This window comes from Tiliqua scincoides, chromosome 2 (assembly GCF_035046505.1).
Source record: "Tiliqua scincoides isolate rTilSci1 chromosome 2, rTilSci1.hap2, whole genome shotgun sequence".
Taxonomy (NCBI): Eukaryota; Metazoa; Chordata; class Lepidosauria; order Squamata; family Scincidae; genus Tiliqua; species Tiliqua scincoides.
The window spans coordinates 22087616-22110957 of record NC_089822.1 but is presented as its reverse complement, the minus strand read 5'-3'; the positions used below and the strand labels follow the sequence as shown (position 1 = coordinate 22110957).

Genomic DNA, 23342 nt, shown 5'->3' with positions numbered 1-23342 from the left:
TCTCAGCCTCACCTACTTCGCAGGATTGGTGTGAGGACAAAAGGAGGGGAGAAACTATGTACACCACCCTGATCTCCTTGGAGAAAGGGTGGTATAGAAATGTGCAGAATAAATAAATGAATAAGGTAGAAGTGTTGAAGAGAATTTATCCTCTAGAAACAAATACAGCCCAATTCTATCGCCTACTAGCCCATAGCATGCAGCACCACCAACAGAATGCTTAGCAATGCTGCTGGCAGTTTTGCTGCAGTGCCTCCCCCACATTTATGATTGTTGCTGGTTGCCAGAAATGAGGAACTTAACGCACAAGTTGGGTTGGCTCCTTTCTGCAGCCTGCATCCTTAAAGGCTCGCTCAAGCCTTGGAATGTGTGGATAAGGTGGTTTCCTTAAAAGTATGTCCCACTGTTTTCAGTGGGGCTAACTCCCAATGTGTATGCATCCGAGTGCAACCTTAAATAACTTTATTTCAAACCAAGGTAACCCAATCATTGTTTGTAACACTTCCAAAAATTATCATCAGGCACATTTGTAGTTAGTGGAGAGACTGAAACTGGAGCAAGACTGCTGCTAAGCAGCTTGGTAGCTCTGGGTTGCTGCCACCATGATGTCATTTCTGCTCAGGATGACAATGGAAGCTTAGAAAATGCTTGGTGAGTAGCAACAGCACAGCCACAATGGCTGATTGACTGATTGTGTGGGGAAACACAATGACCACATCATCACGGGACTTCTGTTGGTATTTCACCCCTGATGCTGATATTTTCCTGGAAATAATTGAAGTCAAATTACTCATGCAGGGGTGTTACCCAAGACACATTTTGTTCTCATTATAATAAAGGTATGAATTAACATTCAAGCATATATCACATTTCTCATAAAACTAAATAGGAAAATTCTGCAATCTTCATGCTCACACATCTAGTTGTGTGTGTGGCTTTTCGGGTTCCAGATTCCAAAATGATGTGATTTGAACACAAATGTACTGTGCAATGAAGTATTGGGGGACAGGATATCAAACCACTTCCTCCACATCTAGAATATCCATCGGCCTTTCCCCATAGTAAAATGTGCCAGGCAATGATGCTACTGCCAGCATCTTCCAACCAGCATGATAGCCCTGTCTCCACCTGCTTTGCCAGATCCCCAATCCAAACTTCACTTAGAGAATTATGCCCACTTTAAGCTAATTAGCTCCCCTTCTTTCCCCAGCAATGGCCCTATTTCTGCCCTGCAGCACTGCTAGACCCCATCACCAGGGTAGCTTGCCTGTTCCACCCGCAGAGGTCCTCCTCCCACCACTACAGCAGCACACTGGGCCTCCGCAGGTCTTGGACATGGCAGCTAAACACCAATGCTTCCAGCAGTCTGTTGTAGCAGTCTCCTAAGTCCATTCACCCATCAGTCTATTGGCAGTTCCAGTAGTCCATTAGCTCCTCAGTCCAATCTCTCCCTCTACTTCCCACAAATCCTTCTTGCATCAGGTGCTCCTTATGTCCCTAGAGACCTCATTGCCTCTAGTGGCTGCAGGTGTGCAGCACACCCTCTGCTGAAATCCGAGGCCTTAACCCTTAAAGGGACCACTGCTGACACCACCTCCTATATCCTCAAGGTAACTTGCGCATTTCCATTACACCACCCTCCATATGCTCAGCATTTGTCTCTGCAGAAAAATTCCAAACACACAAAGGATGGGTAGAGTATAATTGGTAGAGGTGGGGCTAGCGCACAAGTTCCTGACACACCCTTCACGCATTTGCTTTCCACAGGACATCAAACATCTAAACCAGTGGTATTCAAACTGGGGCGTCTCAACACCCCAGCCTGTGGGTTCTGGCCTCTGCCCCCTTAAGGGGCGGGGACAGCCAGGAGACGGGGGAAGGCAGTGGGGAGATGTGGATTGTGCCGCTTGGGGGGAGGGGGCTGCAGGGGCTTGGGTGCACTTGCCCAAGCCTCCTGCAGCCTCCCAGGGGTGCGGGGAGCCCTTTGCAACCTTCGGCAGGTCTCCCCAGGTCAGGAAAAGTGAAAGCGGAGAGATTGCGCCCTGCTCTGCAAAACCGGAAGCACAGCACGATCGCTCAACTTTCCCTTCTGATGGGGCTGCAGGGACTGGGGTGCACCCTCCAGTCCCTACAGCAGCCGTCCCTGTGTGTGGGGAGCCCTGCGCGAGCGCCTGCAGGGCTCCTCAGGTCAGGGAAAGGGAGAGTGGGGCGATCGCACTCCGCTTCCGCTTTTGCAGAGGCAGAGCAGATCGCTCCACTCTCCCTTTCCCTGACCTGGGGCACCCTGCAGGCACTCGTGCAGGGCTCCCCACACACAGGGATGGCTGCTGCAGGGATTGGAGGGTGCACCCCAGTCCCTGCAGCCCCCTGAGCGATGCGATCCTGGGGATCGCGTAGCTGCCTTCCCCCTGCTCCTACTGCCTCCCCCCGCCCTGGCAAAGGCCTACTGTGGGTTTCAAACTCCTGGAGAGTTTGAAAACCGCAGATCTGAACAAAAAAGAATGACTGTGTGTACACTGGTGTTCCTGTAGTAAACAAATAGGGTTGTGGGCACATACAGTGAGTTGAGACTAAGTCCCACTGAAATTAAAGGAACTTGTTACAGCCCAATCCTATCGCCCACCCCCACCACTGATGCAGTGGTGCCAAAATGGTGACCGTTGCGCCCTATGGTGGGGGGCAGTTGTGGAGGTCTCTTCTGGGTAAGAGAACATTTGTTGGCACTGTATCCATGTCCTGTTATCGGTTAGGCACATGGTAGCTTGCTAGGCTAAACTGGGAAACCATTTAGAGCAAAATGATAAGACAGTTCCCTACCTCCTATAGACTTCCCTGGGGCAAATGCCCCAGGCGTCAGCTGCTAGGACCCTGCGGAGGCCTCTCTGAGTTTATAGCATCAGGGAACCTCAAAGAGGCTTCCCCAACGCGGGAGAAGGTCAAATGAGGCTCCATGAGCCTCTGGTGAGTGGGGGGGGGCAAATTTCTACGCAGGGGGCGGCGATAGCCCATGGGGGGGCAGCACCATCGCGGAGCTTTGCCCCAGTCACGGGGCTGCAGAGGTCTGTGGTTGCAATAAGAAAATTACAAGTGGGAATTAGAACTTGGTACAGTCTTTATATTTTATGAAATTGCTACATAAGAAAGTGCTTCTAGGTTGGAATTAACATATGACAGTTCTGTAAGTAATAAATCATACCTGTAGGTTTTTCACTGCATAAATAGCATGAAACAAAACAGTGGGTGATGTGAAGCTTCTGAATTGGCCAGGTCTGGTATAAATACACTGGTTGGCAACCTTCAGTCTCGAAAGACTATGGTATAAGCCTACAGCACCTGGTATTCCCAGGTGGTCTCCCATCCAAGTACTAACCAGGCCTGACCCCGCTTTGCTTCTAAGATCAGATGAGATTGGGTATGTGCAGGGTAACAGTTGCTGCTAGATGACAGCTATTATATGATTGGGTCTGTGGTCTTGGTTTTTCAAACAGAAATAGCATCCATGCAGAGTCTTGATTTGTATGGGGACATTACATAGGACTAGGGAACTAGAGGGTAGGGAATATTCATCCTTTGTCCACCATTGTGCCAATGGGAGCTGTGGATGGGCAGCCCGGGATGGTGAGGGACCCAAAGGGTTAAAAAAACTCCTCACCCCAGGCAGTGGTGCCAATCTGGATCTTCTGTTTACATTTGAAAAATCAAACACACACAGGTTCCCATCATGTAATCAGCATATTGACTAGTTTAGCCATAAGAGTTTGGCCTTTTGTTTTTTTTCTGGTCAAAAGGACAAAGCAGTCCTTATAAACTTTGCTGTATATTTCATACTAAACAAAATATTGCTTGCTGTTTATTCTCAGTGGAGAATTGTAGTGCTGCCACAAAAATCCTTTGTTTTCTTTTGCCCTAATATTTTTGAATACATCCATTTGTTTGTGGAGGATGATTCAGTAGAAACCGCTTTGCCTCAATTGCTGTTCAGTTCCAGGAATCATTTACATAGCATTGGTTGTGGCTGCTGTGATGCACTTTGAAACCAGGGAAACTAACACTGAAAGTTCTCGAAAGCCTGAAATAATGAACAGAACAATAAAAGTGTAATTATGGGCTGCTTTGAGGGAATGTAAGTAATTTTATTGGGCCAGATGACGCCAAGGTTGCTATCCTCAGAGCATTTGAGCTTCTGAAATCCCATTAAGTTCAACGCATTGTATTCAGAACTGGAACTAGAGGCATCTGATAGTTCTGATGCTTTAAACTTGCATTTAGCTCAAGATCCATAGAAGTATGGGCATGGTTCTGCATGTGTACTAGGGCTTTTCAGGTGGCATGGAACCAATCCCCGGCTTTGCAAGGTCATCCCAGCCTGGAACAGGAGCCAACAGACTCCTCTGGCTCAAAAAATTGGCAGGGAAACCACTCTTGCCACTCAGGTTTAGGATTCAATGCAACTTTTGTTACAGGTCCCACATGTACATTCTATGTCACCTCCTCTCTTGCACCCAGTGAACATTTTCAGATTCCTGCATATGAGGAGCTCTTTGGATTCCAGTTAATGACTGCTAGGTAGAAGAAAATGGCAGGTACCCATTCTGTTTCCTGCTAGAGAAGAAACAGATCTAGAGATCTATAATCTGCATTTTTGCCATTTTAAACCCCTTAATGTTTCTGGTTACCGGTGATTTTTTTTTTTTTAATGCTCACATATATAATTTTAAATAGTTTTTCTGAAATGCAGGAATGTCATTAGATGTCATAAAACTATAAGTAATGAAAATGAGTGCTTGAATGATTTTTATATGTAAAATATTTTAATTTCTTGCATGATTGTCTTGTTGATTTGATTTTTATTGTTGCCCTTGTGAAAAAGTTAATGTTTTTCTCAGTTCTTCAACTTTTGATTCTATAACTCCCAGTAGTGGATTAAAAGTTAATAGTATGTGCATCCCTCAGGAAATTACATGATTATTTCTGCCTAAGAAACCACAGAATTCTGAATCAAGTTTAATGATAGGAGAAAAACATAACAAAACTGTCAAGGCTAATGAATTTTCTCTTGCCACTAGTAGAAGAGGGTTTGGAAGTCTTTCTTTCTTTCTTCCAACTGACCTACCTACCTACCTACCTACCTACCTACCTACCTACCTACCTACCAAGAGCACTGGTTTTCTAGGTACTGTATTTTTCAAGGCCTCTGAGATACTCCTTTGTTCTTTAGGGGCCCTTCTAACTCACTAGCCTACCTTCATAGAGTAGTATTAAGGGGCACACCTCCTACAGGTATCATAGAGGGCAAGTAAAGGGTCTTAGGTTTCTGGACAAGAGCAACTGTTACCCTGCACATACCCGATCTCATCTGATCTTGGAAGCTAAGCAGGGTCAGGCCTGGTTAGTAGTTGGATGGGAGACCACCTGGGAATACCAGGTGCTGTAGGCTTATACCATAGTCTTTTGAGACTGAAGGTTGCCAACCATCTCTCCCCCATTAGTCCTGCAAGTGGTGTTGCACCCAATTTCCAACATTAGGCATACTATTTGTAGGATAAGTCACCAACTGGGAGAAATTATTGAAATTCGGAAAATGTCTGAAATATTAATCTGATTTTTATCTCCTTTGTCTGTCTGTCTGTCTGTCTGTCTGTCTGTCTCTCTCTCTCTCTCTCTCTCTCTCTTTGTGTGTGTGTGTGTGTGTGAGTGTGGGTTTGTGTATTACTGCAATTAAAATACTTTTAAAGGTAAAATTCAGAGCTCTTGGTATTCATACCACCAACGTTTTCTAGCATTTTCATTGTCAGTCAAAATACATACATCCTCAGATGAGGATTTCTACTCCCTATCACTTCATTAAAGCCACTTGTTTAGACAAATTTATAGAGTTTGTTAATTCTGATAACTAAATGGAACCAAATTCAGAGGAACTGTGTGCCTGAATACTAAGTGCTGGGGACACGCTTCAGGGAAACACTGATTGCTCATTCACACCATGCTGTGTAAGCTTTCTGAAAACATATGGCTGTCCACTATTGGACTGATGATGCATCTTTGGTTTGGTCTGGCAAAGCTCTTCTTCTGTTCTTCTCCCCATTGCTTTCTATTTTGCAGAGACCATTTGTCTGTGTCTGCTTGGCAGGCCTCAGCTTTCCTCCATTCCAGCTGGCTAAGCCAAGCACAAATATTTGAGTTCTTGCAACTGCATTTCATTGAAATGTAAGTGAAATTATTTGGGGACAAGGACATGAAACATAGTTGGAAAAAGGAAAACAAACAGTATATGCTTTCAGAAAAGGCTTCAGAAAGGACACATTATTAGATCACATATTACAGGAAGCTGACAGAAACAGGACTATGCCTACCTTTTGCTTCTGGATGGCCTCTGGAGAACTGGTGTACTTTGGAACATTAATAAAACATATATTATACAGACTGACTTTCAGAGTGCTGCATGATTTATTGTACTCCACTGTACAAATTTTATGGTTCTAATAGAAAGCTATCTTTTAGTCTGGAAAAAAAACATTGCTCAGCAAGACTTTCCCATTATGTTTCTAACACGCTGATCTTTTCACTTGTATACCTTATTGCAAAAAGCTCTTTACCAAGGTTGCAGTGCAAGTTGATTGGTGTAATTGGACCCATTTTAATCTGTTCACTGATGCAATATTGTAGAAAACAGCACAATCCTATGCATGTATTCTCAGAAGTAAGCACCATTCTCAAGTTGTGTATAGGATTGCAGCCTAACAGCCCAATCCTGAGCTGCCCAGCTGAGCTGCCCAGTGGAGCAGCCGTGCAAAAATGGCTGCTGCTGCATCCTAGGCAGGCGCCCATGTCTTCTCTGGGGAAAGGGACGTTTGTCCCCTTCCCCCAGGAAAGGATGCAGGCCCCTCAATGGGGCTACTCAAGTCTGCACTGGCAAAAATAGTTGAGAGGTCCCATGTTGGGCTGGGAAAGAAGCAAAGCTTCAGGTGTTTATTCAGTGAGTGTACACTTTGTGAGTAACGGAAGTTTGCTGCTCTGTTATTTGTGAAATGGACCTTAGTCCTGGTGGCATGAATTTTGCACCAAAATGGCTCTCTGTTGGCCTCATCTGCCACTAGCTTGAGCTATGTAAAAATATTCTTTGTGATGCTCACATTCAGTAACATATTTAGATTTGATTGAAACATAACAAAGCACTAGAATCTTGCCAAAGAGAGATGGCTGCACCAGAAGGCTATTTATTTTTTTAATGGGTTGATATACTCAGATATTATTTTTGGCCACTTCTGAGCAAGTACCTGTCACCACCTCTGTAATCTGTTATTTAGACCATATTCTTCTTTGAAGGCCTACACCCTCCTATCTTATATCAAAGCAGGTCACTCCTGGAAGCCATTCAACGTCTCATAAGTATTAAGCATAACACAGGCAGGAAGAAGGCAACCTCACTGCCAAAGAATTCCAAAGCTTGCCAAAACATGCATTCAGACATTTTTTTTTTTTTGGGGGGGGGGGAGGAGAGCATTGTGCAGACACCAAGGCAGATGAACCTCAAGGATAAAGTGCAAAAATGTGCAGAATGTCTGAGCAGATGTCAAAGCTGTCTTTTTAAAAAAAATTAATAAATGGCTTCCGGTCACTCCTGCTCTAGATCCTTGCTTCCCTACCTTCAGTCTCCCAGGGGATGGGTGCTGATTCTCAGCCAGGAAGCCGGGACACTGAACCATCTTATGGTGGTGAATAGGTGCAGGCTCTGATTTTGAATATCAAGATTTTCTGTTAAACTGGCTGATGAGGAAGAAGATCGCTAGCTAAGGCTGCAATCCTAACCCATTTTCCAGCACTGACATAAGGGCAATGCAGCTCTGAGGTAACAAACATTCCCTTACTTTGAGGAGGCCTCCATGAATTCCACCCAACTGCAGGATGCAGCACACGTACCACACATAGCACAGCTATGCCAGTGCTGGAAAGTGGTTTCGGATTGCGCCCTAAATGAGCTAGATATAAAGATATCTCTGCTCCCTGCTATTGAAGGTGTGTTCCTTAGGGCCCAGTCCTTTCCAGCTTCACAGCACCCATGTAGCCATGCCAATGGGGTGTGCACTGCATCCTGCAATGGGGGGAGGGGAGGTAGTCACAGAGGCCTCCTCAAGGTAAGGAAATGTTTGTTCCCTTACCTTGGAGTTGCATTGTAGCTGCATCAGCACTGGAAAGTTGGACAGGATTTGGCTTTTGAAGCCCAATCCCATGCATATCTACTCAGAAGAAAGCCTCACTGAGTTCAATGGGACTTACTCCCAAGTAAGTGTGGAAGTACAGAATTGCAGCTGAAATCTCTTCTGCTCCTATAAATATGATTTCTTGTTATAGTAAAGTGTTGATAGACTGCAGAAAATGTTGTGGAGAAAAACAAAGTATTATTCTGTGCAGACTTGTAATTTATTATTACATTATCTCACAGTCAGATTGTTTTATAGAGAGTGTGAGATACAAGGATTCAGATAAATGAGTGTACAATATTTTATGGAAACCTGTTCTCTTGGCTGAGTGCACATCAGTGCAAAGTTAGCATAGAAAGCATATGTGCACCAGATCTCCTTTTGAAAAGAAAGTCCTGTGTAGGTTCACATCAGCAAATACTTGAGGAGGCCGATACAATTGCTTTGTTAGACTCAACTTTTGCCAAGCAAGGGGTGAAGTTCCATTGTTGCTCAGACCAATGGGTGAGTCTGGAGGAATGACCTGGAAGCACCCATGGGGATTAGCAAGGGACCAACTCTGACCCATTGTTGTTAAAAGGCTTCCTTGCTGACTGGTTTCCTTGCAAATTCCTTCATTTTCCAGCACTGAATCCCCACCTGACTTGCCACCTGCTATTGACTTGTGCCCTGAGTCATGAATGTCCAAATTGAACAGTTTCAACTGTCCAGTTAACTTTCTCTTCAGAGCTGCCATTATTGGGTTTGGCAGCCCTAAATTACTGCCTTAGGGTGCAATCCTAACCCCTTATGTCAGTGCTTTCAAGCACTGGCAGAACGGTGCCAATGGGATGTGTGCTGCATCCTGCAGTTGGGTGTCACTCACGGAGGCCCCCTCAAAGTAAGGGAATGTTTGTTCCCTTATCTCAGAGCTGCATTGCCCTTATGTCAGTGCTGGAAAACACTGACATAAGGGGTTAGGATTGTGCCCTTAGGCATTGACCGGCAGGGCTCTATATCTGTGCTTAGCTGCCTCTTTCCAGGTATGAATATTTGCAACTTCCAAAGGCAAAAGGAAGTTCACTGTAGTCCTTCCAACTACCCAGAGTAGCCTTTGCATTCTTATAAACACAAACTGTGTAAGGCAAACTGATTGATTTTGATCTTGTATCAGCCTAAAGACCCAGTAAAAATGTCAAACATTAGCAAATGCTCTAGTAAAAAAAAAAAAAGAAAGAGTTTCTGTGGGCCAGATAAAATCTTGTGGTGGGTCAGATGCGGCCCCTGGGCAGTAGTTTGGAGACTTCTGTGTTAATAGAATACAACTGTAAGGGCCGGTGATTGTGGCCTTGCCTCTCTTGCTGCTGCTCCTCTTCACAGGCAGTTGGTTTGTGTGGGGAGGAAAGGAATGCTTCATCTCTAAAGAAATACAGAGAAGGTGTAACAGCCTGTTCTCCTAAGGCAGAATGGAGAATCTGGGACCTTAAACTCCTGGCTTTGTGCATTCAGGCTCACAACTGAAAATACACTGAAAAATAAAAATGTTAAGTATGCTGTTAATAATGGGTAATTATTAGTTCCCATCTGTGGATCTCTTTAGTTTTTTTTTGGGGGGGGGGGGGCGAGGCAGGGGAAATAACTCTACTGCAGCTGCTGCTTCCCATTTTTCTCTAATAATTACCATAATTAGTTGATTTAATGAGATAGTGCACTTGAGTTCTCGGGTAGTAACATTGACTCTGGTGTCTGCTTATGGAACACCAAAGAGCAGAGTCTAAAATATGGGAAGAGGACATAAAAACACACATTAACTTAAGTCTTATCATGGGAAAGGGATACATAAATTCAGAGCTGTTCACCTTACCTACATAAACACATCCTTTCCCAGCATGCAGTTCACCTTAAGCCCAACTTTACCTAAACCCCTGCTCCGATGTAGCCTCAACAAGGAGATGTGCGCTGCATCCTATGGTGGGGCGGCAGTTGAAGAGATCTCCTCGGGATAAATTGACTTTTGTTGTCTTGCCCTGGGGAAAGCTTCCACTGTCTTCCACTGGGTTTATAATAAATAAGTAACTCAATTAATTAATTAATATAAATAACTCAGTTGATTGGACCAGTGGGGAAATGGTGGGGTTCCATAGAGAGAAAAGCAGAGAGGAAGCCAAAATCTCTAGACAGGAAAGAGTCAGTGAATGAGTCTTGCAGCCTTGCTGCCAAAGGAAAGCTTGCTGTAAAGCTTTCCCATGTGCATTGTTGGCTCTTCCACTGCCTGACAAAGCAGGTAAGCCAGTGGGAGAAGCAGAAGGGGGTGGGGAGTTTGTAAAAAGGGCAAGGAGTGGGCAAAACTGGTTGGGAAGGGGTGTAACAGGGCGGGGAGGCTGCAGGAGGGGGTACAACCAGCAGTGATGGCACACACCAGATCTTTTCCCCTCCAGCAGCAGCCTCCCCACCACCTTTATCTCCTTGAACTTGTGCTAGTGAAATTGCTAGCACAGGTTCAAGGAAACCCATTGTGGAGTGGGAGGCTTACACAGGGGTAAGAGGATCTAAATGCCCTTTCTCTGTGGAAGCATCCTGATCCACTGGATACAGCATGCGTGATTCTTGATGCGGCTGCACCAGCAGGGGAGGGGAGGGATAGGATTGGGCTGTTGGATTAGGACTGGCAGGGTCCCACAATGATGTATCTGTTGGTGATGAATCTTACTGGGTGACTAAGGGCCAGTCACTCTCAGCCAAAGATATCTCCCAGGGTGGTTTTGAAGATCAAAAGGGGGAAGGAGAGATTCCTGTACGTCACTTTTCCGAGTGGTGAAGACCAGAAGTGATTGTGAGGAGCTCCAGAAGGATCTCTCCAAACCGGCAGAATGGGCAGCAAAATGGCAGATGCATTTCAATGTAAGTAAGTGTAAAGTCATGCACATTGGGGCAAAAAATCAAAACTTCACACATAGGCTGATGGGTTCTGAGCTGTCTGTGACAGATCAGGAGAGAGATCTTGGGGTGGTGGTGGACAAGTCAATGAAAGTGTCGACCCAATGTGCGGCCGCAGTGAAGAAAGCCTATGCCTGGGATCATCAGAAAAGGTGTTGAGAACAAAACGGTTAGTATTATAATGTCGTTGTACAAATCGATGGTAAGGCCACACCTGGAGTATTGCGTCCAATTCTGGTCGCCACATCTCAAAAAGGACATAGTGGAAATGGAAAAGGTGCAAAAGAGAGTGACTAAGATGATTACAGAGCTGGGGCACCTTCCTTATGAGGAAAGGCTACAGCGTTTGGGCCTCTTCAGCCTAGAAAAGAGGCGCCTGAGAGGGAACATGATTGAGACATACAAAATTATACATGGGAAGGATAAAGTAGTTAGAGAGATGCTCTTTACACTCTCACATAACACCAGAACCAGGGGACATCCACTAAAATTGAGTGTTGGGCGGGTTAGGACAGACAAAAGAAAATATTTCTTTACTCAGCATGTGGTCGGTCTGTGGAACTCCTTGCCACAGGATGTGGTGATGGCATCTGGCCTGGACGCCTTTAAAAGGGAATTGGACAAGTTTCTGGAGGGAAAAATCCATTATGGGTTACAAGCCATGATGTGTATGTGCAACCTCCTGATTTTAGAAATGGGCTATGTCAGAATGCCAGATGCAAGGGAGGGTACCAGGATGCAGGTCTCTTGTTATCTGGTGTGCTCCCTGGGGCATTTGGTGGGCCACTGTGAGATACAGGTGGACTAGATGGACTAGATGGGCCTATGGCCTGATCCAGTGGGGCTGTTCTTATGTTCTTATGCACACTGACCTCCTTGGAAGAAGGGCAGGGTTTTGTTTTTTTAATGGTAATTAACAATAATGATTCCCTGCCCAGACATCATGTTTGATATGCCAATAAAGGTTTCAGAAAGAAAGAAAGAAAGAAAGAAAGAAAGAAAGAAAGAAAGAAAGAAAGAAAGAAAGAAAGAAAGAAAGAAAGAAAGAAAGATTCCCTGCCCATGATGCCCAAATGCCTGGAGTTAACCATGAGCTGGGCTAAAGCTGGGGTTTGCTTCATCCAGGTGATGTAGATATGTATGGTTAAGGTGGAGCTCAAGCATCAGTCTTTAGGGTTGCAATCCAAAATGATTTTTCAGCTTCTCCCAGGAGATATTTTTTATTTAGAGCAGATGCAGGTTTTGAAAAGGATTTTTGTAAAAACAAACAAAAATGTTCTGCTATTTTGAACAGTAGAATTCTAGCAATCAAAGAAAAAGAAAAATGTGGGCTGTTGAGTTTTAATGCATTTAATTCAATGCGTTGTAATGTCAGAAGATGTTCATTTCTCCTTAATACAGTTTTTCCTTGTCTAATTCACCTTCTGTATAGGTGGCCTTTTTTGTTTGTTTGTTGGAGGAGCAACAAACACTGCTAGGTTAAGGGGGTTGGGTGATCCACAGAGTAGGTCCAGCAATTCAAAATCATTTGAGCTCTTTGGGGGAAAAATAACTTTTCTGAGTGTTTCCTACTTTCACTCAAAGTTGCTAGCCCCAATTTGAATCCAGGATTATGCGTATTTGTATTCCTGTTTAAGTCACTATTTCTCAGGCTCAGATCTTTATCTGTAAAAGAGGAATAACATTAACTTGCTCTGCAGAGTAACTGTGTAATGGAGTATATAAGATTGTTAAACATTTTACACATTAAAAGTCATCTACAGTAAAAAGGTACATCAGATATCACTGGAAGGGGACAAGAATAAATAAAAATTAAATACCGCTCCAGTGAAATAGGTTTCTTTAGGACTGTGTTGTTTAATCAAATACTGATCACAGATTCTGCAAACTCAGGTCATGTCCTGGAGCATATTAAACAAAGATTCATTTGCAAAGGGACTGCTTTAACAAAAGAGAATATAATCCAGCCAATGAAGCTTAGCGTCCCTGAAGGGAAACCATAAAAGTAGTGAGCAAATAGCAAGGCATAAGTCAAGGTAGTTTGTTTAATGAAAAGCAGCAGCAATAGATTCAATCTTGGCCTCAGAAACAACTGCGTTCTTCCAATATGACTTATAAAACAAATATAGATGTACCAGACACACAATATTGTTCCTAATATAAAAATGGCACAGTGTGTAAATAAAAAGTAGCTATTTTAGATTTTTAAAAAAACAAACCTGGATTAACCATATGTCAAAATTCTGGAATTACTGAACAAAATGTTGTAGTTTTCAACTGATCGTTGAAAAACCAGAAGTACTGTTTAGCGGTACTCCTGTCACCTCAGAAGACTTTTGCAGCACTCAGGAACATTGGGCGAGACTCTGTATAGCTGGGTAAGTACCCTCAGGGGGAGTGGCATGTTGCAGGGGGACAGGTTGCAGTCCTGGTCCCCAGGTTGGCACAAGTGCCAGGTTTGCAACTGTAGCCCCTCCCCCTTTTATCCCCTTGGCCAGGGCAGAGAGCCATTTGGTCTTTCCATGGTCCAGACTCTGTTCTCAGGGATCCTCCTGTACTCTCATCTCCCAGCACTTGGTCTGGGGTTGATCTGATCTGCATTAGAATTTTCCCCTTCTCCCCCCAATGTCTGGTTTTTTGGGTGGTAAGATTATTCTCTCCTTCGGATGTTGTGCCCCAGCGCCTTCCTATCAAAGATGAGTTGGCGATGGGAGTTCAGACTTCTCCTTAGGCATGTCCTTGGCTTGCAGATAGCAGTTTTGTGAGAACTCTCTGTTCTTCTTTGATGTGTGTTGCATCGGAGAGCCTTGTCCTATGTTAAGGTTGTTTGGGGAGGTAATAACTTTGTCTTTCTTCCTTTCCTTGTTTTTCAGCATTCTCCTTCATCTGGTCTGACCCTGATCCATCATTTCTCTTGCATTTCTGCCTAAATTGCTATCTTTGTAGAATTAAGCCAAAGTCCTTTTCAATAATGAGCTTGAGTTCAGTCGTATTAAAAATGTAAGATTCCAGTGCTGAATTTTTGGACTGTGCACTGTTTCTGACAATGCCAGCTCTGATGTCAGTATATCGTTTTGTCAATATTTGGGGCATGTCTGTCATCTGGAAGGTGTTGACGATACAGTGTGTGTCAACCCCTCCTTGTCCCACCCACATCTTCACCTATTTGTGAGTGTACGTTGGAGGTATGTTGGTGCAGTGTGATGCTGGTGTCGAAGGCATGTTGGTTAGTATCACTGGTGTTACAATGGCAGGGCTGTTGTTGTGCTGTTATCTGATGGTACCTGCCATACTGGGATTTCAGAAGTACAGGATTTCTCCATAATATACTTCAAAAATTCTATAAAAATGCTTTCTATCCTTCTGAACACCACTATTAAGTTCCTGATTGACTGGAAAAATTCTGGATGGCAAACAACCCTACCATAGCCTCAAGACTACATCAATAAACCTTGGATTCACAGCTGCCTTGGAGCCCAATCCTATGCATATCTACTCAGAAGTAAGTCCCATTATAGCCAATAGGGATTACTCCCAGGTAAGTGTAGGTAGGATTCAGCTTTAATCAACCAGTATTCCATAAACAGTCTTTCAGAGGCCAAGATGAATACATGTGATTCAGAAATCCATGAGATTTATTTCTAGATTATTCTGGGCCTGACTGTGCTTCATTTAGAAATTTCGGGGATCCATGGATATAATTAAAAATCCTCATGGGAACATTTGATTTGCATTATGCAAGAATTTGACCCTAGAGTCACTGCAGCCATCATCCTTAATGATATGAAATGACATTTCTCTAACAAGGTGTCATGGTTACTACTAGTTCTTATGATGTGGAATGAAATGATGTCAGCATGTCAAATACAGTAATGGAAAACTCATGATGCAGCTGATTATGTCTGAAACTGTTTCATCACATCATTTTGACTGTGTGAGAATTAATCACTACAGGTGAGAAATGTCACCATGTCATGAAAATAGTGAATTGCATAAACAAACCTGCTCTATATGGAGACTAAAGAGCAGCATACATTTCATCTAAGGATCCCTAAATCTGAACTTTTTTTACAGATTAGACTTTACTTTTAAGTCTTATATATGAAAGTTATTTAGGAATAAATATCATTTTCATGAAGTTAAATAAAACAATATCTTAATTGCCTCCTGCTAATTGGACAAAGAGGCATCTTTTAAAGTGGTGTTCCTCTTATGCTTAGTGGAGGGAGAGCAACTGTCCCTCTAAGCTGCAGCATGGCATCTTTTCCAGTGGCTGTTGCTGGTGTCTTGACGTGAGCTCTTCAGTCAGCCTCATGGCTAGGCCAGCTCCCAGTTGCAAATTTGGATGAGACCTAAAAAGAGCTTAAAAGGATGCTGGCCACACTACTGTTTTGTTAGCATGGGAAACACACATGCTATAAATAGGCCCAGCTAAACATTGCACTGATTTGGAAATAAGAGCAAAACCATCCTAATTGCCTTAAGCAATAAGGGGACAAAGTCTGAAGAATAAAATAAATAGCTTGTTGGTTTTGGTTATTTGTTTTAATGGAAGTCAGCTTTATAAAAATGTTTCATGCAGTTTTCCCTGTATTAACTCTGCAGCCTAAGAGGGTGCCACAAATTATTCGTGTGTGTTGTTTTTGCAGAGTAGACTTTAAATTTTTTACTAGAGCCTCGTATTAACTTCCTGCTTCTACCAGCAGGTCAAATCTTTCAGCGTAAAACCTCCAAAATCAACTTAATCACAACCATGTGTGCTAATTGCAGGGCTTCTTGCCAGCTAGCACAGTGGCTCAGAGACTGATCTCTGAGTTCATTCTGCCCTGTTTTGAATCTTGCCTCTGCTGTGAACTCATTAGGTGCCACCAACCAAGACACTTCCTCTCAGCCTCAACTCCTAGCTGGAAAAGGGAGGTAAGACTATTTACTTCCTTTACAGGGTTATTGTAAAGATTCTACCAAAATATTATTTATGAAGTGCTTTGCACACTCACAAAGCACTATGCCAGCTATTTTCAGTGGCACATTGGTGTGCTGTAAAAGGACTGCAGGTGTGCCACAGGAGTTTGAATCACAGTGTTGAAAATCTCTGAAAAAATCTCTTCTGGGTTCTGCCACTGTTTCTAGGGCAACTGTTTGTAGTAATAAAGTGTCTGCACCTTTTCCTCTGCCAACTCTGCCAGCAGAGGAAGATGAACAGACAATTTGTTACTACAGACAGTTGCTTTAGAAACACACTTCCAAAACCTGGGTCTTCCAGAAGCCAGATATGACATCACAAGAAGCATAGACTATAGAAAAGACCATAGAGGTCTGTATGCCATGAGAAGAAAAGTATTAACATAAGAACATAAGAACAGCCCCACTGGATCAGGCCATAGGCCCATCTAGTCCAGCTTCCTGTATCTCACAGCGGCCCACCAAATGCCCCAGGGAGCACACCAGATAACAAGAGACCTCATCCTGGTGCTCTCCCCTACATCTGGCATTCTGACTTAACCCATTCCTAAAATCAGGAGGTTGCGCATACACATCATGGCTTGTACCCCATAATGGATTTTTCCTCCAGAAACTCGTCCAATCCCCTTTTAAAGGCGTCTAGGCTAGACGCCAGCACCACATCCTGTGGCAAGGAGTTCCACAGACCGACCACGCGCTGAGTAAAGAAATATTTTCTTTTGTCTGTCCTAACCCGCCCAACACTCAATTTTAGTGGATGTCCCCTGGTTCTGGTATTATGTGAGAGTGTAAAGAGCATCTCCCTATCCACTCTGTCCATCCCCTGCATAATTTTGTATGTCTCAATCATGTCCCCCCTCAAGCGTCTCTTCTCTAGGCTGAAGAGGCCCAAACGCCGTAGCCTTTCCTCATAAGGAAGGTGCCCCAGCCCCGTAATCATCTTAGTCGCTCTCTTTTGCACCTTTTCCATTTCCACTATGTCTTTTTTGAGATGCGGCGACCAGAACTGGACACAATACTCCAGGTGTGGCCTTACCATAGATTTGTACAACGGCATTATAATATTAACCGTTTTGTTCTCAATACCCTTCCTAATGATCCCAAGCATAGAATTGGCCTTCTTCACTGCCGCTGCACATTGGGTCGACACTTTCATCGACCTGTCCACCACCACCCCAAGATCTCTCTCCTGATCTGTCACAGACAGCTCAGAACCCATCAGCCTATATCTAAAGTTTTGATTTTTTGCCCCAATGTGCATGACTTTACACTTACTGACATTGAAGCGCATCTGCCATTTTGCTGCCCATTCTGCCAGTCTGGAGAGATCCTTCTGGAGCTCCTCACAATCACTTCTGGTCTTTACCACTCGGAAAAGTTTGGTGTCGTCTGCAAACTTAGCCACTTCACTGCTCAACCCTGTCTCCAGGTCATTTATGAAGAGGTTGAAAAGCACTGGTCCCAGGACAGATCCTTGGGGCACACCGCTTTTCACCTCTCTCCATTGTGAAAATTGCCCATTGACACCCACTCTCTGCTTCCTGGCCTCCAACCAGTTCTCAATCCAGGAGAGGACCTGTCCTCTAATTCCCTGACTGTGGAGTTTTTTCAGTAGCCTTTGGTGAGGGACCGTGTCAAACGCCTTCTGAAAGTCCAGATATATAATGTCCACGGGTTCTCCCGCATCCACATGCCTGTTGACCTTTTCAAAGAATTCTATAAGGTTTGTGAGGCAAGACTTACCCTTACAGAAGCCATGCTGACTCTCCCTCAGCAAGGCCTGTTCGTCTATGTGTTTTGAGATCCTATCTTTGATGAGGCATTCCACCATCTTACCCGGTATAGATGTTAGGCTGACCGGCCTATAGTTTCCCGGGTCCCCCCTCTTTCCCTTTTTAAAAATAGGCGTGACATTTGCTATCCTCCAATCTTCTGGTACCGTGGCCGTTTTGAGGGACAAGTTGCATACCTTAGTCAAGAGATCTGCAACTTCATTCTTCAATTCCTTAATAACCCTTGGGTGTATGCCATCAGGGCCCGGTGACTTATTGATCTTTAATTTATCAATGAGGTCTGAAACATCTTCTCTTTTAACCTCTATCTGACTTAACTCCTCGGTCAGGAGGGGCCGTTCGGGCAGCGGTATCTGCCCGAGGTCTTCTGCCGTGAAGACAGATGCAAAGAACTCATTTAATTTCTCTGCCATCTCTAAGTCTCCTTTTATCTCCCCTTTCCCTCCCTCACCATCCAGAGGGCCAACCGCTTCTCTGGCGGGTTTCCTGCTTCTAACATATTTGAAGAAGCTTTTATTATTCCCCTTAATGTTGCTGGCCATGCGTTCCTCATAGTCTCGCTTGGCCTCCCCTATCACCTTCTTACATTTCTTTTGCCACAGTTTATGTTCCTTTTTATTCTCTTCATTAGGGCAAGACTTCCATTTACGGAAGGAAGCTTCCTTGCCCTTCACAGCCTCTCTAACTTGGCTGGTTAGCCATGCGGGCACTCTCCTGGATTTAGTGGAACCCTTCTTTCTTTGCGGTATACCCCTCTGCTGGGCCTCTATTACTGTTGTTTTAAGCAGCCTCCATGCACTCTGGAGAGACTGGACTCTTTTTACCCTCCCTTTCAACCTCCTTCTAACCAGCCTCCTCATTTGAGGGAAGTCCGCCCGTCGGAAGTCAAGGGTTTTTGTTAGAGATTTGCCTGGTATTCTTCCCCCAACGTGCACGTCAAAACGGATCGCAGCATGATCACTGTTCCCCAATGGCTCAGTAACGTTTACATCTCTAACCAGGTCCTGCATACCGCACAAAATTAAATCCAGAGTCACCTGTCCTCTGGTGGGCTCCGTGACTAGCTGATCTAAGCCACAGTCATTTAGCACGTCAAGAAATCCGGTTTCCTTATCGTGACCGGAACACAAATTGACCCAGTCAATATGAGGATAATTGAAGTCCCCCATGATTACAACCCTATCCTTCCTTGTCACCTCCCTGATCTGTTTCCTCATTTCAAGGTCCCCATCAGATTTCTGGTCTGGAGGACGATAGCACGCCCCCAGTATTACATTGCTGCACAAGCCTGGTAATTTAACCCACAAAGATTCTACAGTGGAGTCGGACCCACCTTCAATCTCTACTTTGCTGGATTCTATCCCTTCCTTAACATAAAGGGCCACCCCACCTCCAACACGCCCCTGCCTGTCCCTCCTGTAGAGTTTATAGCCCGGGATTGCGGTATCCCACTGATTCTCCGCATTCCACCAGGTTTCCGTTATGCCCACTATGTCAATATTTTCCCTTGACACCAGACATTCCAGTTCTCCCACCTTTGCTCGTAGACTTCGTGCATTCGCATAAAAGCATTTATACACGGAATGCCCCAGGATGGGCTGCTTATTCGCTCCTTTGTCCCCGCATCCTCTCATTGTGCCAAACCGTCTATCACATCCCATCTCCCTACCTTTCCCAATTTCTTCTCCTACCCTGCCTTTGTCTTGTTGTTCTCTAACCTCCCCATCCTCATCCCATAGGGATGAGGAGTCCCGAACCGGATGCCCCTCGGCTCCTGTCGGCCTTCCCCCAAAATTGAAAATCATTGCACTATGCCAGTGGTTTTCAAACTCTCAGGGAGAGTTTGAACGGCAGTAAGTCTTGGTGGGGGTGGGGGGAGCCAGCGACACAATCCCCAGGATCACACTGCTAACGGGTTTGCAGGGATTGGGATGCACTCACCAGATTGGACAAGTTTCTGGAGGAAAAATCCATTATGGGGTACAAGCCATGATGTGTATGCGCAACCTCCTGATTTTAGAAATGGGCTATGTCAGAATGCCAGATGCAAGGGTCTCTTGTTATCTGGTGTGCTCCCTGGGGCATTTGGTGGACCACTGTGAGATACAGGAAGCTGGACTAGATGGGCCTATGGCCTGATCCAGTGAGGCTGTTCTTATGTTCTTAGTTCCTGCAGCAGCTGTCCTGGGATGCGGGGAGCCCTGCGCAAGTGTCTGCAGGCCTCCCCAGCCTTCCAAAAGTGAAAGTGGAGCAATCGCGCTCCACCTCCACAAAACCAAAAGTGGAGCACGATTGCTGCACTTTCATTTTTGATGACCTAGGGAGCCTGGCAGATGCTTGCGCAGGCTCCCCAAAACCCAGGACGGCTGCTGCAGGGACTGATGAGTGCATCCCAGTCCCTGCAGCCCTGTTAGTGACGCGATCCTGGGGATCATATCGCTGCCTCCTTGCTGCCCCCGCCCCTTAAGGGGGCCAAGGCCAGGGCCTTCAGGATGGTGCGTCACAATGCCCCAGTTTGAAAACCACAGCACTATGCACTTGCGAAGTATTCAATATTATGATTCATTCTAAGTGAGGTCTTTCTCCTTTTTTCCACAGGATGCAGCAATGGTAAACAGTCTTTTTTAACACAGTCAGATTGTGGGATGGAAGCCCTTGACTGGCCGCCAAGGTCACTTTCTCAAGCATGGGTAACTATGATCCATTTCCCCCCATCCATGATCCATGACTGAGAGGATATAGGCCTCTTCAGGCTTTCTGCATTCCAGCAGAAAATGACTTACATTCAGTCAGTTACAGATTAAGAAGGCAAGGCTGTAGGTCAAGCATGAGGCACGTGTTTTGCATTTGTGAAATTCCATATTTCATCTCTGAAATTTCAAGAAAACAGCAGATTGCAAACTACACACGAACAGGCACACATACCCTTATTCTCAGGACAGATACCTGTACTCTTTTAATTGGTGATGCACTATGATGCTGAGGGTGCCGTGTTAATATTAGTCATAGAGACATAGGATGCTGTTTACTGAGTCAGATCATTTGGTTCATCTCTCTCAGCATCGACTGACAGCACTCAGTATTGACTGACATTGACTTAGTACCATTGGCTCATCTTACTCAGTACTGATTGACGTTGACCCAGTTTTGACTTACTCAGTACTGACTAATAGCAAGTCACCAGGTTTTCAGACTGCAAGTCTTTCCTAGACTTATCTGGACAGGCCAGGTATTGAACCTGAGGTCTGCTATATTCATTTATTTAAAACATTTATACCCTGACTTTCCCAAAGCTCAATGCATTTATATGTGAAGTACGTGGTCTATCAATGAGCTATGGCCCCATATCCAGCTGTACTGTACTACTTAGGAAAATTGCCATTCAAAATGAAAAGAAAAGGCGTTCTTCTTGGGGGAATTCAAGTTGATTCTGTCCAGCCTTGATTCAACAAAAGTGTTGGCAGTTATGGGGCAAATCTTCTGATGCTAATGTTGGATTGAGTGTTTCTGTATCTGTCATGCAGCTGTATGATAATAGAAAATTTTGCGTCATGTTGTTTGTAATTTGTTATCATACAGCTGTATTGGCTATAATCCAATGTCCATACTAAATTTAAATGATGGGCTTCAGCTGTGACAACTGATTGCAGGATCTGTGTCTAACGTTTTATGTGACAAAGATAAGATTACTGATGTAAATGCCAATCAAATGTAAGTTCATTAATTGGGATGCGTTGCCTGTTCCCCTCAAACCAAATAAACATACCTGCTAATTGGGTAAGAGGCACTTTTTCAAGTGGGTGCTCCTCTTTTTAGCAGGGGGAGAGTAACTGGCCCACCTCACCCCAGCACTGTCTGTTCTAGTGGCTGTCTGCTGGTATTCATTTGCATCTTTTTAGATTGTGAGCCCTTTTGGGACAGGGAGCCATTTAGTTATTTGTTTTTTTCTCTGTAAACCGCTTTGTGAACTTTTAGTTGAAAAGCGGTATATAAATACTGTTGGTTGTTGGTTGAACATACCTGAATTACAGTGTTGAACCATGTTTGGGCAGATCCTCATTCATTTGACATACTAGCCATCTTCTGGCATTTGTTTTCCACAGAGAGCAAATTAGGGAGGGACCCCTGGATTGTGCCACTCCCACTAAGGATGGAAGTTAGCCCTGCATTGTCCTGTTCAGGATTTGTCTGTAAGGACAATGCTGAACACATGAAGGGAAAAACTGACTTGCATTCATTACTGGTGGGAACAGGGTTAGGCAGTGTGATTGTCACACATTCTCTCTCCACAAAATTCAAGGGTCTGAAGAGCACTACTGCTCCCCAATGGATCTACTGATCCCCAATGGATCTACTCAGGAGTGGCACAAATCTGAGTAGATCGGAGCAGCCAGAGGCTGCAGCGCACCACTTGGGAACAGGGTCAGGATCTGGCATAACTGCTGAATCCTGGCCCCGCCCCCTGCTCCTCACCCGCCCACCTCCGGGAATGCCTGCCGCCCACCCTCCACCCGTCCTGAAATGCCTCCCTCCCACCTCCTCCATGTCTCTTCCCCACCCTCCCCAGACCCCTGCGTTGGCCGAGCTTGGCCGACACGACTTACCCATCCGCCAGGGCTTGCATGGGCCTGGGAAGGCCAGTGCATGGATTTGTGCTGGCCTGTCTCCCCAGAATGTGGCACAAGGGACTTGTACCAGCCCAAGTGAGGGTGTATATTGCTCCCTTAGACTTGTACCAACTACAGAGCCAGTGCAGGTCTGAAGAGACCCATTGCAGAGCAGGAGACTTAGGAATGGTTAAGAGCAAATAATTTCCCCTTCCCCTCTGAAGCTTCCTGATCCACCTCCCTACTAGATATAGCTTGCTTCTTTTTGGTGCAGCTGCATCATTGGGGGACAGATGGATAGGATTGGGTTCTGAATTCAATAATGATCAAGACAGCCATTTATACGTCTCCTCCAACATCTTCCAAGGAGGAAAAAAACCTGCCATGATTACACACACCCCATAACTTTTCTGAACCCTGTAATGCGGTGTCTTTTTAGCTAATATTAACAGTTAGCAACTACCAGAGCATGTAGAGAGGTGTACACAGTGGCTGCCCCTTGACTGTGGAATTTTTTTTAGCAAGGCACTTGCCAAACACTGAGTTTGAGCATCTTTTGGAAGTAGCTGAAGACATGTTATTTAAGACTTTTGGTGCTCTGAGAAATGGTGGGTGTAACTGTGGTTTGTCTGACTGCTTGTTATCCACACCAGGTCCCTGGGACAGGGTGGTGAAACAGATGATCAATCAAAACGAGTCAAAATGTTTTATGAAACACTGGTTCTCTTTTGTCCTTTGCAACTGACTGTTATTTCACAGCCAACTTTCAAAATGTTCCGGTGTAATATCCACTCTGAGAGAATCAACAGCAAAACACTTTGGGGGCTATGCATATTTCAGATGATTCCCAGAGATGCTGTTTT

General features: G+C 44.7%; 2 pseudogenes; one reads left to right on the top strand and one right to left on the bottom strand.

Annotated features, from left to right (window-relative positions):
- Nucleotides 1–3321: 3321 nt before the first annotated feature.
- Nucleotides 3322–3441, bottom strand: LOC136643286 (5S ribosomal RNA; annotated as a pseudogene).
- A 1876-nt stretch (nt 3442–5317) lies between these two features.
- LOC136642797 (5S ribosomal RNA) lies at nt 5318–5437 on the top strand (annotated as a pseudogene).
- Nucleotides 5438–23342: the final 17905 nt, after the last annotated feature.